Below are 16,577 nucleotides of genomic sequence, written 5' to 3' on the forward strand. Positions count from 1 at the left end.
TCAGGCTTCTCAGCCTTTTCATTTGTAGATGTCTGTACTCAGACATATTAGCTTCCGCTTGTGCTTTGACTTGTATGCTCTGAATGTTGGGTCATGAGACCCCTGTTTGTAATATCTCGCTCCTCGGAGCCTATTGAATAAATACTTGTGTCGTAGAGTCATGTTGTGATGCCTTGTTGTATTTGCACATATCGAGCATATTGTGTGTATGTTATTGAAATGCTTGGTATGTGTGGGATCTGACTATCTAGTTGTTTATCTTTAGTAGCCTCTCTTACCGGGAAATGTCTCCTAGTGTTTCCATTGAGCCATGGTAGCTTGCTACTGCTCCGGAACACTTAGGTTGGCCGGCATGTGTCCTTCTTCGTTCCTGTGTCTGTCCCTTTGGGGAAATGTCACGCATTGAGTACCGGAGCCCTGTTAGCCCGCTACAGGCCGGTTTACCGGAGTCCTGCTAGCCCAGTGCTACAGCCTGGACCCACTTGCTGATGACCGACACGTTTGATGCTGGGTCATGGATGCCTGTCCCTGTAAGTCTGTGCCACTTTGGGTTTACGACTAGCCATGTCAGCCCGGGCTCCTTATCATATGGATGCTAGCGACACTATCATATACGTGTGCCAAAAGGCGCAAACGGTCCCGGACAAAGGTAAGGCGACACCCGTGGGGATACCGTGCGTGAGGCTGCAAAGTGATATGAGGTGTTACATGCTAGATCGATGTGGCATTGAGTCGGGGTCCTGACATGCTGTTAATCACAGATCGGTGCCATATTTGTTTTGCTTGCCATTTGCAAACCGTGCATCCGATTCCGGTGATCTTTATATCGATTTCGACCGAAATCAACTCATCCTTCCAGTGGCACTCTTGGTTTTCCAAGTTGAGGCCAGGTTCAATCTTTCCTTTCCGAAACATGCATATGCATTACATATCGCATCCCACATATCATGCCATGTTTTGCGTCTTTGTTGTTTGTGCATTGCACGTGGTTGATTGTTCTCCCTTTGCTTGTATTTCTTGCTTTGGGTAGAGTCGGGATACGAGTACGTGATCGAGGAGCCCGTTGAGTATGTTTACGAGGATCAAGCTAACGTCAACTTGGAGAACTTTGCAGGCAAGATGACCATACCCTCGAAATCACTTCTATCTTTGCTTGCTAGATGCTCGCTCTATTGCTATGCCTATGCTATGATACCTACCACTTGCTTATCATGCCTCCCATATTGCCGTGTCAAACCTCTAACCCACCTTGTCTTAGCAAATCGTTGATTGGCTATGTTACCGCTTTGCTCAGCCCCTCTTATAGCGTTGCTAGTTGTAGGTGAAGATTGGAGTTTGTTCCTTGTTGGAACATGTTTATTGTTGGGATATCATTATATTATCTTGTCTATTTAAATGCACCTATATACTTGGTAAAGGGTGGAAGGCTCGGCCTTATGCCTGGTGTTTTGTTCCACTCTTGCCGCCCTAGTTTCCGTCATACCGGTGTTATGTTCCTTGATTTTGCGTTCCTAACACGGTTGGGTTATAATGGGAACCCCTTGACAGCTCGCCTTGAATAAAACTCCTCTAGCAATGCCCAACATTGGTTTTACCATTTTCCACCTAGCCACCTTTCCCTTGGGTTTCCGGAGCCCGAGGGTCATCTTTATTTAAACCCCCCCGGCCCAGTGCTCCTCTGAGTGTTGGTCCAAACTAGAGCCCTTTGCAGCGCCCCCTCGGGGAAACTCGAGGTTTGGTTTTAGTTGTACGGAGCGCTCATCTGAGTATGCCCTGAGAACGAGATATGTGCAGCTCCTATCGGGATTTGTCGGCACATTCGGGCGGCTTTGCTGGACTTGTTGTACCATTGTCGAGATGTCTTGTAACCGGGATTCCGAGTCTGATCGGATCGTCTTGGGAGAAGGAATATCCTTCGTTGACCGCGAGAGCTTGTGATGGGCTAAGTTGGGACACCCCTGCAGGGATTTGATCTTCCGAAAGTTGTGCCCGCGGTTATGGGCAGGTGGCAATTTATTAATGTCCGGTTGTAGAAAACCTAAAGCTTAACTTAATTAAAATGAATCAACAGAGTGTGTGGCCGTGATGGTCTCTTTTCGGCGGAGTCCGGGAAGAGAACATGGTCTCGTCTTATGCTTGAATGTAGGTTGTTCAAGGATCACTTCTTGATCATAGTTTCTCAACCGTGCCTTTGCCTTTTTTCTCGCTCTCTTTTGCCTATGTTAGCCACCATATATGCTAGTCGCTTGCTGCAGCTCCACCTCATACTTTTACCCTTCCTATAAGCTTAAATAGTCTTGATCGCCAAGGTGCGAGATTGCTGAGTCCCCGTGACTCATGGATTACTTCCAAAACCAGATGCAGGGACCGATGATACCGCTCCAGGAGATTCGACTGAGCTCAAGTGGGAGTTTGATGAGGACTCAGGACGATACTACGTTTCCTTTCCAGACGATCAGTAGTGGTGCCTAGTTGGGGCGATCAGGGACTTAGTTGCATTTGGGGTTGTTCCTTATTTTGGTTTCGTAGTCGGACCTTGATTGTATCTGGATGAATGTAATGTTATTTATGCATTGTGTGACGTGGCGATTGTAAGCCAACTATGTTCCTTTTCCTTATTCAGTACATGGGTTGTGTGAAGATTACCTCACTTGCGACATTGCTTACAGTGTGGTTATGCCTCTAAGTCGTGCTTTGACGCGTGGGAGCTATAGCCGCATCGTGGGCGTTACAAGTTGGTATCAGAGCCTTCCCCGACCTTAGGAGCCCCCTGCTTGATCGAATCATTGGCGTTGTTGAGTCTAGAAAAATGTTTTGAGTCATTTAGGAATATATATATCGAAGAGTAGGATTCTTTTTACTCCTCAGTCCCTTCGTCGCTCTAGTGAGGCATCCTGACGTAGAGTTTTGACTCTTCTCTTCTCAAATTTCACCAAAAAAAATTTAGGATCACGCGGGTATCTTGGAATCGTTCCGATGGTTTTGTGACGAGAACATTGTTCTTGGTGCCTCCTGACATTTAGGGGTTGTGGCAGTGTCCCGGGGAGTTGAGCTCCGAGGTGTTGTCGTCACAATTTTATCGTTGCAATTCTGGAATACCTGAGTTTCTCTGACATCGAAAATCTCTTTTATGTAGTTGCTGGTGAGATAACCTCGACGCCACCCAGTACTGGGGCGGGAGTTCGGGAGTATTGCCATAACTCGTGTAACGGATGCTTTTCGAAGGTTGAGGTAAATGATTTCCGAAGGTTTCTTGGTTATGTGTTGAAGGATGGATACAGCTGGATGTAGGATTTGCTAACTTTGGGTGAGATATTATGCTTCCCCTGTATCCCCTACACCTGATTGCATAACTGGGAGAATTTCGGGAGTTTCATAGGTGGGAATTCATGTAGCTCTAGTATTTCTTCCGCAGATATTTGGTTTGTGATTGGGTAATCCTCACCAAGTATTTGTTCTTGTCCGTACCTTGTTGTTTTATTCTTCTACCTCTATCTAAGTGGCTTCTCAATTTATGGAAGTGTGACCATTTCAATTGGAATGCATTCGTTCATTTTGTTTGGATGTAAAGACTATATGTTGCAATTTCGATCCATTTGATTCAGCTTGAATATATGTCTATCAAGATGCTAACGGATGTCACCCTCTTCAGGATGGCTCCTCCAACATGTTCGAATCCTGATCCGCCACCACCACCTCCACCTCCGGAGGCATGGCAAGCTATGATGGCTGCTACCAATGCCAACACGTAGCTGATCATGCAACTTTTGCAAGAGCGCAACCAAGGGAATCAAGGCCATGGCAACAATCAGAATCAGTTTGCTACACTCAACCAGTTCCTCGCAAACCAGCCAAAGACCTTCAACAACTGTGTCGAGGAAACAAACGCTGATGATTGGCTCGTGGATATCTGCAAGCATTTCGAGTGCAGCAACATCAGGCCTGAGGACTTTGTCAAGTTTGCCTCGTTCCAACTCAAAGACCGAGCTGCAGAATGGTTTCAGCAATACAAAGATTCCAGAGGAGGTCATGTGATTACCTTTGATGAATTTCGTCAAGACTTCAAAGCTCACCACATTCCTCAGAGTGTTATTGAGAGCAAGCGTGAGGAGTTCCGCAATCTGAAGCAAGGGAGCTTGTCTGTTTACCTGTATAACATCATGTTCCAGAAGCTCGCCCGTTTTGCTAAGAAAGACGTCCCTGACGAGAAGAGCATGATTTATCAGTTCAGTGGTGGCCTCAGAGAAGATCTCCAACTAGCTCTCGTGTATTTTGAGCCGCAGAAGTACGATGAGTTTTACAACATGGCACTAAAACAAGAGACTGCTCAACTCAAGTGCGATGATTCCAAGAAGCGAGTCAGAGATGCAACTCCTTCTTCCTCAACTCAAGTGGCAACTAAGCAGCAAAAGTATTGGTTGCCTCCTCCTCCTCCGTTCCGTCAGCCTTATCAGTAGAAGAGCAAAGGTGGCAATGGATCTTCACACCCACCCAACCCAGGCTTTTAGAACAAGACTTCATCTCATGCTCCAAGATCAAGTGCTCCGTATCACCGTCCGCTTTCTGAGGTCACGTCCAACAAGTGTCAGCAGAAGGGTCACTATGCCAATAAATGTTTCAATCAGAGGCATCTTCCTCCTCCTCCTCCTGTGAGATCTACCAGTACCAAAGTGGTCAAGCATAATCCCAAGCACGCCAAGGTCAACATGATGAACGCAGCTCAGGCAGAGGACTCGTCAGATGTCATCATGGGTAACCTTCTTGTTAACGATGTTCCTGCAAAAGTTCTTTTTGACACTGGTGCATCACATTGTTTCATTTCTAAACCTTTTGCATCAAAGTATGAGTGCGATTATCAGCATTTGCAAAGATCCTTATCAATCGTGTCCCCGGACAAGCAAATGACAGCTAATATCTGCGTCCTGGATGTTACTATCATGCTGGGCGACTACAAATTTCTAGCTTCTCCTATTGTTCTGGGCGACTCGGATATTGATCTTATTCTCGGAATGGATTGGCTTTCTAAGAACAAGGCCCACCTTGGTTGTGCTGCCAGGCAGATTCAATTGACACATTCATCTGAGGATGTAATCGTCTTTGCCACTCGTGATGATACCATCTGTCTGTTTTCTCTCAACGAGAAGGGCGAGCTGGATGCCATCTATCAGATTCCAGTTGTTTGCGAATATCAAGACGTATTTCCAGAAGAGCTTCCAGGAATGCCTCCGCACCAGCCAGTTGAATTCGTCATCAATCTTGAGCCTGGCACGGAACCTGTTTGCAAATGTCCTTACAAGCTTGGACCTGAAGAGTTGAAGGAGCTAAAGAAGCAACTCGATATTCAAGAGCGTATGGATCTCATCCGGCCAAGTTCTTCTCCATGGGGTTGTGGTGTTCTTTTCGTCAAGAAGAAGGATGGAACGGATCGACTTTGTGTCGACTACCATCCATGGAACAATAAGACCGTAAAGAATAAGTACCCACTTCCCAACATCAACGAGCTTTTTGAACAACTCAAAGGTGCTCAAGTATTCTCCAAGCTTGATCTCCGTATGGGCTATCATCAGATTCGCATTCGTGAAGAAGATATACCCAAGACAGCATTCAGAACAAGATATGGTTCATATGAATAAACTGTCATGTCTTTCGGCCTTGTCAATGCACCTCCAACATTCTCTCGCATGATGAACTTCATCTTCGACGCCTACACAAATGACTTCGTCTTGGTCTACCTCGATGACATTTTGGTCTTTTCCAAGAACAAGGAGGATCATGCCAAGCACTTGAGATTGGTGCTGGATAAACTCAGAGAACATCAGTTCTCTGCGAAGTTTTCAAAGTGCGAGTTTTGGCTCGATGAGGTTCTCTACCTTGGGCTTATCATCTCTGCCAAGGGCATAGCGGTTAATCCTAAGAAGGTGTCTGCAATTGTGAATTGGGAACCGCCTCAGAATGTGAAGCAACTCTGCAGCTTCCTTGGGCTCGCAAGCTATTGTCGAAGGTTCGTTGAGAACTTCTCTAAGATCGTGAAGCCTCTTTCCAACCTTCTCTAGAAGCATGTAAAGTATGTCTGGTCGCCTGAATGTGACATCGCTTTCAACACCCTCAAAGAGAAGTTAGTCACTACTCCAGTTCTGACTCCTCCTGATGAATCGAAACCGTTTGAGGTCTTATGTGATGCTTCCCTTCAAGGTCTTAGTGCACTGTTGATGCAAGAGAAGAAAGTTGTGGCCTATACCTCTCGCCAGTTGAAGCCCAACGAAAAGAACTACCCCACTCATGACCTCGAGTTGGCGGCAGTTGTCCATGCTCTTTTAACTTGGAGACATCTCTTATTGGGAAGAAAAGTGGACATCTTCACTGATCATAAGAGTCTCAAGTACATCTTCACTCAGCCAAACCTCAACCTCAGGCAGACTCGTTGGGTCGAAATGATTCAAGAGTATAATCCGAGTATCGAATATACTCTAGGCAAGGCCAATGTAATTGCTGACGCATTGAGCAGGAAGGCTTACTGCAACAGTTTGATTCTCAAGCCCTACCAACCGGAGCTTTGTGAAGCTTTTCGCAAACTTAATCTTCAAGTTGTTCCTCAAGGATTTCTTGCCAATCTCCAAGTCTCTCCTACTTTGGAAGATCAGATTCGCGAGGCTCAACTTCTTGATGCTATGGTGAAGAAGGTGAAGATTGGGATTGCCAAGAGTCAACCCAAGTACAAGTGCTATCGTCTTGATGACAAGGATACTATATTCTTCGAGGATCGCATTGTTGTTCCTAAGGGTGACCTTTGTAAAGTCATTATGAACGGAGCTCACAATTCACTCCTCTCTATTCACCCTGGAAGTACAAAGATGTACCATGAACTCAAGCAGTCGTATTGGTGGACTCGAATGAAGCGCGAGATTGCTCAATTCATGAATGAATGTGATGTCTGTAGAAGAGTGAAAGCAGAACACCAACGACCAGCTGGTCTCCTCCAACCTCTTGCCATCCCAGAATGGAAGTTTGACCATATTGAGATGGACTTTGTTACTGGATTTCCAAAGTCCAAGCGTGGCAATGATGCTATCTTTGTTGTCATCGACAAGCTCACCAAAGTGGCTCATTTTCTTCCTATCAAAGAATCTATCACAGCAGCTCAGTTGGTAGAGCTATATACCTCCAGGATTGTCTCTCTCACGATATTCCGCAGTTGATATCTTCAGATCATGGCAACATCTTCACCTCTAAGTTCTGGGATTCTTTTCAGAAGGCCATGGGCACCAACATTCGCTTCAGCACAGCTTTTCATCCTCAAACCAGTGGCCAAGTCGAGCGAGTTAATCAGATTCTTGAAGATATGCTCAGGGCATGTGTCATCTCTTTCGGTATGAAGTGGGAAGATTGTCTTCCATATGTCGAGTTCTCCTACAACAACAGCTTCCAAGCGAGTTCGGGCAAGGCCCCATTCGAGATTCTCTATGGCAGGAAGTGTCGTACTCCTCTTAACTAGTCACAAACTAGTGAATGCCAACTTCTTGGCAATGACTTAATCACAAAGGCTGAAGAAATGTGCAAAGTCATTCGTGATAGTCTCAAAGCCGCACAATCGCGCCAGAAGAGTTACTATGATAGCAAGCATCGTGACTTGGCTTTCGAGATCGGAGACCATGTCTACCTCCGCGTCTCTCCAATGAAAGGTACTCGTCGCTTCGGTATCAAAGGGAAGCTTGCCCCGAGATACGTGGGTCCTTTCAAGATCATTGCAAAAAGAGGCGATCTCGCCTATCAACTTGAGCTTCCCTCCAACTTTGCAAACGTGCATGACGTGTTTCATGTCTGTCAGCTCCGCAAGTGTTTCAAGACTCCTGGCCGCACCATCAACTTTGAAGAGATTGATCTCCAAGAAGACCTGTCTTATCGTGAGCACCCCGTTGCTATTCTTGAAGAAACTGAGCGCAAGACTCGCAACAAGTCTATCAATTTCCTGAAAGTCAAGTGGTCACATCATTCCGACCGTGAAGCCACCTGGGAACGCGAGGATCTCCTCCGTTCTCAGTACTCGGAGTTTTTCCAGTCCTAGATCTCGGGATGAGATCCTTTCATAGTGGTGGAGTGTTGTAACACCACGTATGTAACCTGCCATATTTGTATTCAAACTCTTGCCATTTCCGGCACTAAGTTATGATATTTCCTTGTTGTCGGGTTTTTGTCTTTGTGTGCTTTTGCCTTTGTCATGCATCTCATATCATGTCATCATGTGCATTGCATTTGCATATGTGTTCGCCTCATGCATCCGAGCATTTCCCCGTTGTCTGTTTTGCTTTCCGGCGCTCCTATGTCCTCCGGTGTCCCTTTCTACCTTTTTTCGTGTGCGGGTGTTAAAATTTTTTGGATTGGATCGAGACTTGCCAAGTGGCCTTGGTTCACTACCCGTAGACCGCCTGTCAAGTTTCGTACCATTTGGACTTCGTTTGATACTCCAACGGTTAACCGAGGAACCGAGAAGGCCTCGTGTGTGTTGCATCCCAACACCCCTCCAAAGTGGCCCAAAACCCACCTAAACCTCCTCCATCGTCTAGGCCGTTCGATCACAATTGCGTGGCCGCAAACCGTGCTCAATTTGGAGCCTCCTAGGTCCCTCTACCTATAAATATAGCCCCCCTCTGAAATTTTCAGATCTTTCTACCCTAACCCTAGCCCCCCTCGTCTCTCCGCGTGCCGGACGCTCCCGCCGCCGCCAACCAGTGCTCGCCACGTGGCGCGCTGCCACCCGCACCCGCTCCGGCCCGCTCGGCCTGCGGGAGGCCCCCGGAGCCCGTCACCGCGCCCCGCCGCCTGGGAGCTTCCCCGCCGCCCGAGACCGCCGGGACCTCCGCCACGCCGCCGCGCTTCCCCGACGCCGGCGACCGCCGCCGACGCCGTCCTCCGACGCCCACCGCGAGCCGCCCCGCTGCCGACCTTCCTCCGATCGTCTTCGACCGCGCTGGCACCGCCCATCGTCGCCGTTCATCGACCCCGGCAAGTCCCGCGTCGCCGGATCCGGCGAGCTTCCTCATCTCCGGTCGTCTACAGTAACTCCGGCGGACCTTGATTTCCGTGCACCGGCCGATCCAGATCTGTAAACCCTAGATCTCGGTTGACTTTCTCTCCTGTCCCAGTAATTTTGTGCATTTTTCATCGCATCATAACTCTGCAACCGTGGCTCCGGACGTGTAGCATATCAACTTGTTCGTCTCGATGAGTACTTCATTTCATCTCACTGAATCATGTTCATTTGAGCTCATCTTGATGCCCTAAATGCTGTTGCAAGAGTGCTAGTTTATATTAGTTTCAGTTTATTATCAGCATTTGGACATTTGTCATTTTGCCATGATTGTTGTGTGCCTCCTATGAACTTGAGCCCTACATGAGTTTTGAAGTATGTCATGCCTTCTTTACAAGGGTGTATGCCATGTATTTTTGTGATCTCTGTGGTGACTAGCACAAGCATGCAAAGTAGCCCTCGTAATGTTGCTGATTTCAGGGACATAGAAATATTCTAAGTCATTGCCCTAATAATTTTTTATGCCATGTATTCATGTTGCTGCAGAGAGATACATGCCACTTTTGAGCATGATCAGTAAGGATGTTTTGTAGATATTGTTGTGCTCTTTCCATCCATGTCTTTGTTTGCAATTATGGATCACCCTAGCTTGAGTCAATCGAGCTCTACTTTTGCTATAAAATGTTCCAGGCAGAATGTTTACGTGTTAAGCATTTTTGCCGAGGTTGTTGTAGTTGATCCATGCATGATATGTTGTTGTTCTTGCCATGTTTAGCTTCTATGCCATGTCTACTTGATGGGTGTATGCTTAGTTTGTCATGCAATGCCTTGTGGTGAGTGCATCGAGCTCGTAAACATGCCTACTCAATATCTGTTTTGCCATGTTCCTGTTTTCTACTAAGTCTGAATCTGTTAACGATAATTGCTATGTTCACATGGATGCCATTGTATTTTCTGATCCCTTTTGGCTTAAGGTCAGTAAGGGACTTTTGTTGAATGCTTTGAGTAGCTTCATGCCATGCCTTGCTTTGTCATGATATGTTCTTGTAGCATGTTGTTACCTTGCTCTAAACATTTCTTCTTGATGTTAAATTCCTGGCTTGTTGTTATTTTCACCAAGTCTTTAACCTGATATCTTTTGCACTTTTGCCATGCTTTTTTGAACCTGCTATTGAGTGAATTAGCCGTAGCTCAGTGTTTATATTTTGTCAAGCATCTTGAGTGGATCCCTGCCATGTATTTTGTTGCTATGCTAGAGTGTTGTAGCATGTTGTTCTTGATGCATTTAGATGGTCGCGTACTGTTAATCGCAGATCGGTGCCATATTTGTTTTGCTTGCCATTTGCAAACCATGCATCCGATTCTGGTGATCTTTATATCGATTTCGACCGAAATCAACTCATCCTTCCAGTGGCACTCTTGGTTTTCCAAGTTGAGGCCAGGTTCAATCTTTCCTTTTTGAAACATGCATATGCATTGCATATCGCATCCCGCGTATCATGCCATGTTTTGCATCTTTGTTGTTTGTGCATTGCACGTGGTTGATTGTTCTCCCTTTGCTTGTGTTTCTTGCTTTGGGTAGAGCTGGGATACGAGTACGTGATCGAGGAGCCCGTTGAATACATTTACGAGGATCAAGCTAACGTCAACTCGGAGAACTTTGCAGGCAAGATGACCATACCCTGGAAATCACTTCTATGTTTGCTTGCTAGATGCTCGCTCTATTGCTATGCCTATGCTATGATACCTACCACTTGCTTATCATGCCTCCCATATTGCCATGTCAAACCTCTAACCCACCTTGTCTTAGCAAACCGTTGTTTGCTTATGTTACAGCTTTGCTCAGCCCCACTTATAGCGTTGCAAGTTGCAGGTGAAGATTGGAGTTTGTTCCTTGTTGGAACATGTTTATTGTTGGGATATCATTATATTATCTTGTCTATTTAAATGCACCTATATACTTGGTAAAGGGTGGAAGGCTCGGCCTTATGCCTGGTGTTTTGTTCCACTCTTGCTGCCCGAGATTCCGTCATACCGGTGTTATGTTCCTTGATTTTGTGTTCCTTACACGGTTGGGTTATAATGGGAACCCCTTGACAGTTCGCCTTGAATAAAACTCCTCCAGCAATGCCCAACATTGGTTTTACCATTTGCCACCTAGCCTCCTTTCTCTTGGGTTTCCGGAGCCCGAGGGTCATCTTTATTTAAACCCCCCCGGGCCAGTGCTCCTCTGAGTGTTGGTCCAATCTAGAGCCCTTTGCAGCGCCCCCTCGGGGAAACTCGAGGTTTGGTTTTAGTTGTACAGAGCGCTCATCTGAGTGTGCCCTGAGAACGAGATATGTGTAGCTCCTATCAGGATTTGTCGGCACATTCGGGCGGCTTTGCTGGACTTGTTTTACCATTGTCGAGATGTCTTGTAACCGGGATACCGAGTCTGATTAGATCGTCTTGGGAGAAGGAATATCCTTCATTGACCGTGAGAGCTTGTGATGGGCTAAGTTGGGACACCCCTGCAGGGATTTGATCTTCTGAAACCCGTGCTCGCAGTTATGGGAAGATGGCAATTTATTAATGTCCAGTTATAGAAAACCTAAAGCTTAACTTAATTAAAATGAATCAACAGAGTGTGTGGTCATGATGGTCTCTTTTCGGCGGAGTCCGAGAAGAGAACATGGTCTCGTGTTATGCTTGAACGTAGGTTGTTCAAGGATCACTTCTTGATCATAGTTTCTCGACCGTGCCTTTGCCTTTTCTTCTCACTCTCTTTTGCGTATGTTAGCCACCATATATGCTAGTCGCTTGCTGCAGCTCCACCTCATACTTTTACCCTTCCTATAAGCTTAAATAGTCTTGATCGCGAGGGTGTGAGATTGCTGAGTCCCCGTGACTCACGGATTACTTCCAAAACCAGATGCAGGGACCGATGATACCGCTCCAGGAGATTCGACTGAGCTCAAGTGGGAGTTCGATGAGGACTCAGGACGATACTACGTTTCCTTTCCAGACGATCAGTAGTGGTGCCCAGTTGGGGCTATCGGGGACTTAGTTGCATTTGGGGTTGTTCCTTATTTTGGTTCCGTAGTCGGACCTTGATTGTATCTGGATGAATGTAATGTTATTTATGCATTGTGTGACGTGGCGATTGTAAGCCAACTATGTATCTCTTTCCTTATTCAGTACATGGGTTGTGTGAAGATTACCTCACTTGCGACATTGCTTACAATGCGGTTATGCCTCTAAGTCATGCTTCGACACGTGGGAGCTATAGCCGCATCGTGGGTGTTACATTCTTCATCGCACGTTGAGGGATGGTTATGTGATCCAATTATATTAGCATTGTCGCGAGATTGCACTACCGAAAGTACTGACCCTAGGCCTCATTTTCAATCATTGCAATACTGTTTGTGCTCCATTTTATAAATTGATACCTTGCTATTTTATTGTTCCAATTACAGAAATCAATATCTACTATCATTACTACACTTGTATCACCATCTCTTCGCCGAACTAGTGCACCTATACAATTTACCATTATATTTGGTGTGTTGGGGACACATGAAACTTTTTATTATTTGGTTGCAGAGTTGTTTGAGAGAGACCATCTTCTTCCTACACCTCCCATGGATTGATAAACATTAGGTCATCCACTCAAGGGAAATTTGCTACTGTCCTACAGAACTCTGCGCTTGGAGGCCCAACACGATTCTACAAGAACAAGTTGTGTAGTACACATCATTGAGCTACTCCATAACTCTTTCTTTTAGACAATTCTAAGAAGTGTCAAACTTTTTATTCAACCATCATCATGTTTCATATATTTGTTTTCTTATAAAAGTAGTGATCATGGCAATGTCTTCAGAGGATCACAAGATTGTTCCCAATCTAAGCAAAAACTTGATCAAAATGCATAAAAACATGAACTGGGCAATATGGGGCCTAACTTGAGCAAGTGATTCCCTTGTACAAATACAGAACACTCATACTTAAGAAACATGTCAAACAGTGGGACACATGATTGCATAGTATCTATCAGATGAAGATCATTGAACAAAACTCTACACATGCAAAAATAACTTCCTCAAGCTTAGAACTTTGCAAGAACTAATCTCGAGAGAATTATGAAATGAAGAGAGAAAGTGCAATTTATTAAAGGAGAGTATGGAAAGTGGTTACGCCCCCAAGCTTATATGTAAGTAAGGGTAATAAAACTTCTAACGTTGAGGTGCAAATGACCTCTCCTTTAGTGGTAATGGACCTACGCTCTATAAGACGTTCTTTTGATACGGTCTAGTTGATCCAGACACTTGTAGTTGAATTTTTTTTTCAAATCAAAGCAACTGAGTGGCTTGTGTGGGTTTGCATATGGTTGACCCATACCATACATGTCACCACACTAGGTCCAAACCTCTGTGAAAATAACACACAAGATAAAATAACACGGTTTGGTTTACGAACGGAGCTCGCATACCCAACTGGGAAAAACAAATAAAAGAAAACATGAAGAACTACAAAGTTTTATTGGTTTGGAGGCTTTGGAGGTGAATAATAAAAAATTAAGTGCAAACGGACGGTAAAAATATAACCTGCTGGTCTTGGCTCGAAGAAATAAATAAATTGGGTATTTTCTTGTCTTGGTACGAGCAGACGTACGACCACTCGCGGTCATACGCTTGACTATCTTTTGCTCTATTGTAGTACAAAGTGTCAACATCCAACCATACGAGCGCTCGTGTTCGTACAAAACACCATCTTTCGCTCAAGATCTCCAATCTCTTCTGCCCAAGAATCATACGAGAGCTCATATGAGCATACACGCTCGTATGGAATGTCGTCATCGGCTTTGTTGCCTCTCGATGTTTTTGTTGGCTCCTCCAACGCTCAATACAACCACGCATATGACTGTGGACGGTCATATAAAACACCGTATTTTCCTCTATTTTTTCTAGAACTTTGTTTTCTCCGAAGATTCCTGTGGGTTTAGTTCCAACACATGTACTAGGTAAATATTAAGAAGATCCAACAATGCAATTGTACCGCATATAAATTTTTTTAGTAGACATTTTTTTTCACCTAGTGAAGACTTAAACCAACCAACTTTAATAGAAATTCATGAACAATGCCAATGCAAAATTATGAATGCAAACTATTATACTAAAAAGACTCAAAACTAGTAAAGACTCCTACTTACTTCGGGTCGCCTCTCGATATCACTTTCTTTAGAGCCATATAGCTAGGCTTCAATGCTCCATTTATTTTCTCCGACCATGTTTCAGAGCACCTCATATCAAATTTTGTCAAAGTCGTACCCGCTTGCGGTGCATCGACATCATGTAGATGAACAAGTCTTCACTCTCAAGCCAGAGCTGATGCGCCGGATAAGATAAGTACGTCTCCTCAATTTTCTATAGCAAGAGGGTTAGAGGATTATGTTTAAACTTCAAATTTTTACCTTGCATTGGGTACCGTTGTGGGCAAACACTCTATGAAATTCTTTTGAAGCCAAGAATGCACCCTTCTCCGGTAGAACTTCCTGCACCATATTATTGTGACAAAATGCATAGCAAAGAATTACTGGAGATGTGCAAGGCTTCACTTATAGTTCAACATGATTTCCAATACTATATTCCTTAAATAAGATATCTAGTGACTCGTAACAATTGTCGTCCTCATTTTGAAGGTGACATTCCTGCATGTGAACATCATTAGCATAACATTCATCCAATGTCTTGTTCTTCTATATCGAAGAGTTCATCGGGAAGATGCTCTATGCAATAATTGTATATGGAATTCACCATATCATACATCCAATCGATTATGGCATGTTTGTTGCGGAGTCAAACAACCTGGATCTCATCAAATATAATCCATGCACTTTTGCATAACACATGCCGTCTGACTTCCTCGATGACTTTTATTCTACCAGTGTTATAAAATTCTATCACCTTGTCATAAGTATTCATGCACTAAAAATAAATGTGATCATGAGAACCGCAACATAAACAAAACATTTGGTACAAAGAACATATTATATATGCACATGCATTTATTATGTGTAGTAGCTCATTAGTATTCATGGAAGCTATACTATTTTTGAGACTAGCATCATCAATGAACATATTAAGGGTGTGCGAAAGGTTACTCTCGTAGGAGGAAGATGAGGGTGGGTGATCAATCCGTTCCTTCTCTTCTTCCTTGTTGCTCATTTCCTTCTCTACACACACTTATCATTTTGCATATGTTGCCCTTTGTAGACCTTCCCTCTTCCAACCTTTGGAGCTATATCAACTTGCAAACATTAACTGTTCTTGGAGTGGTGCAGCCATGTTTCTTCACATGTGGAACTTTGTCAACACATTTCTTCTTTTGTCTCTTGCCAGGAGCAAATTTTCTTACTATGCCACAAACCAACATGTTTCCTGCATGGGTACATCACAAGAAGCGTTTATGAATGCTACCGGTACATCGCAAGAAGTGTTTATGGATGCTACTGGTACTTCTGTTTGCTTGGTGTAATGTTCACATCCTTCTTTTGGTACCTGCAAATGCTCAGTATAATTTTGGACAATCTACAAGATAGTGTTAGGATCAAGATGAAATTTTCTGCTCAGGTTTTTGACATTTTCAGGTTCAGAATAAGTTTTAATACAATCATATTCAAGTTCTAGTCCTCTGCTATCTATTTCCCGTTTGCTAGCATTCTTATCAATTTCATCTAATAATTTTTAACGTTGTTTAACAGTTTTATCCATGAAAGCTCCTTTGGTGGTAAGATCTAATCTCTCTTTACGTTCATTATCTAGTCCTCCATAAAAGAAATGTATCAGTAGATCTGAAGTAAATTTATGACGAGGACAAATACGCAGTAGAGAGCGGTACCTTTGATAAGCCTTGACAAGACTTTCACCTGGTTTTTGTTGAAGTTTACGATCATGCACCTTACTCCATAAGCCTTCCATTGCGAGTAGAAGTGATCCAGGAATGCGCTAGACAATTTTCCAAGTGTCAAAAGTACCTGCAGGGTGAGTTACTAGCCAATTTTGTGCTTCGGTGGACAATGAATGAACGAAAATATTCAGTTTCATTTCATCATGAGTAAAATATTTTAATTTAAACATCTCTCATAACTCTTCAAATTGCTGCAAATGTTCATACGAATCCTCCGTATCATCACATGTGAATTGCTTACTGTGCAGCATACCAACCATTCTCAGATCAATTTCCAACTCCCTTCAGGTGTTGGCCCCAAGGTTTAAAAATCCTCTCTAAAGTCTTTGTTGGTGTATTAAGAATGGGGTCCTCAATACCCCAAACTTATGCACATACAATAGCAGCCTTCTCGACGGCAAGGCTTGCCGGAGGATAACTAAACCCGAACTCGAGATCAGATTATAAGAAGCAAAGAACTCGAAAGACGGAGATCATAAATGATGAAGACACAGCTTAGGGACCCATCAATATCCTTGCTGGGGAGAACATATCAAGATTCTAGCCCTGTAAGCTCCGAGCCCATCAAGAATCCCACTACCTTGCCACCGCTCCACCTCATCGATCA

This window comes from Triticum aestivum, chromosome 7A (assembly GCF_018294505.1).
Source record: "Triticum aestivum cultivar Chinese Spring chromosome 7A, IWGSC CS RefSeq v2.1, whole genome shotgun sequence".
Classification (NCBI taxonomy): Eukaryota; Viridiplantae; Streptophyta; class Magnoliopsida; order Poales; family Poaceae; genus Triticum; species Triticum aestivum.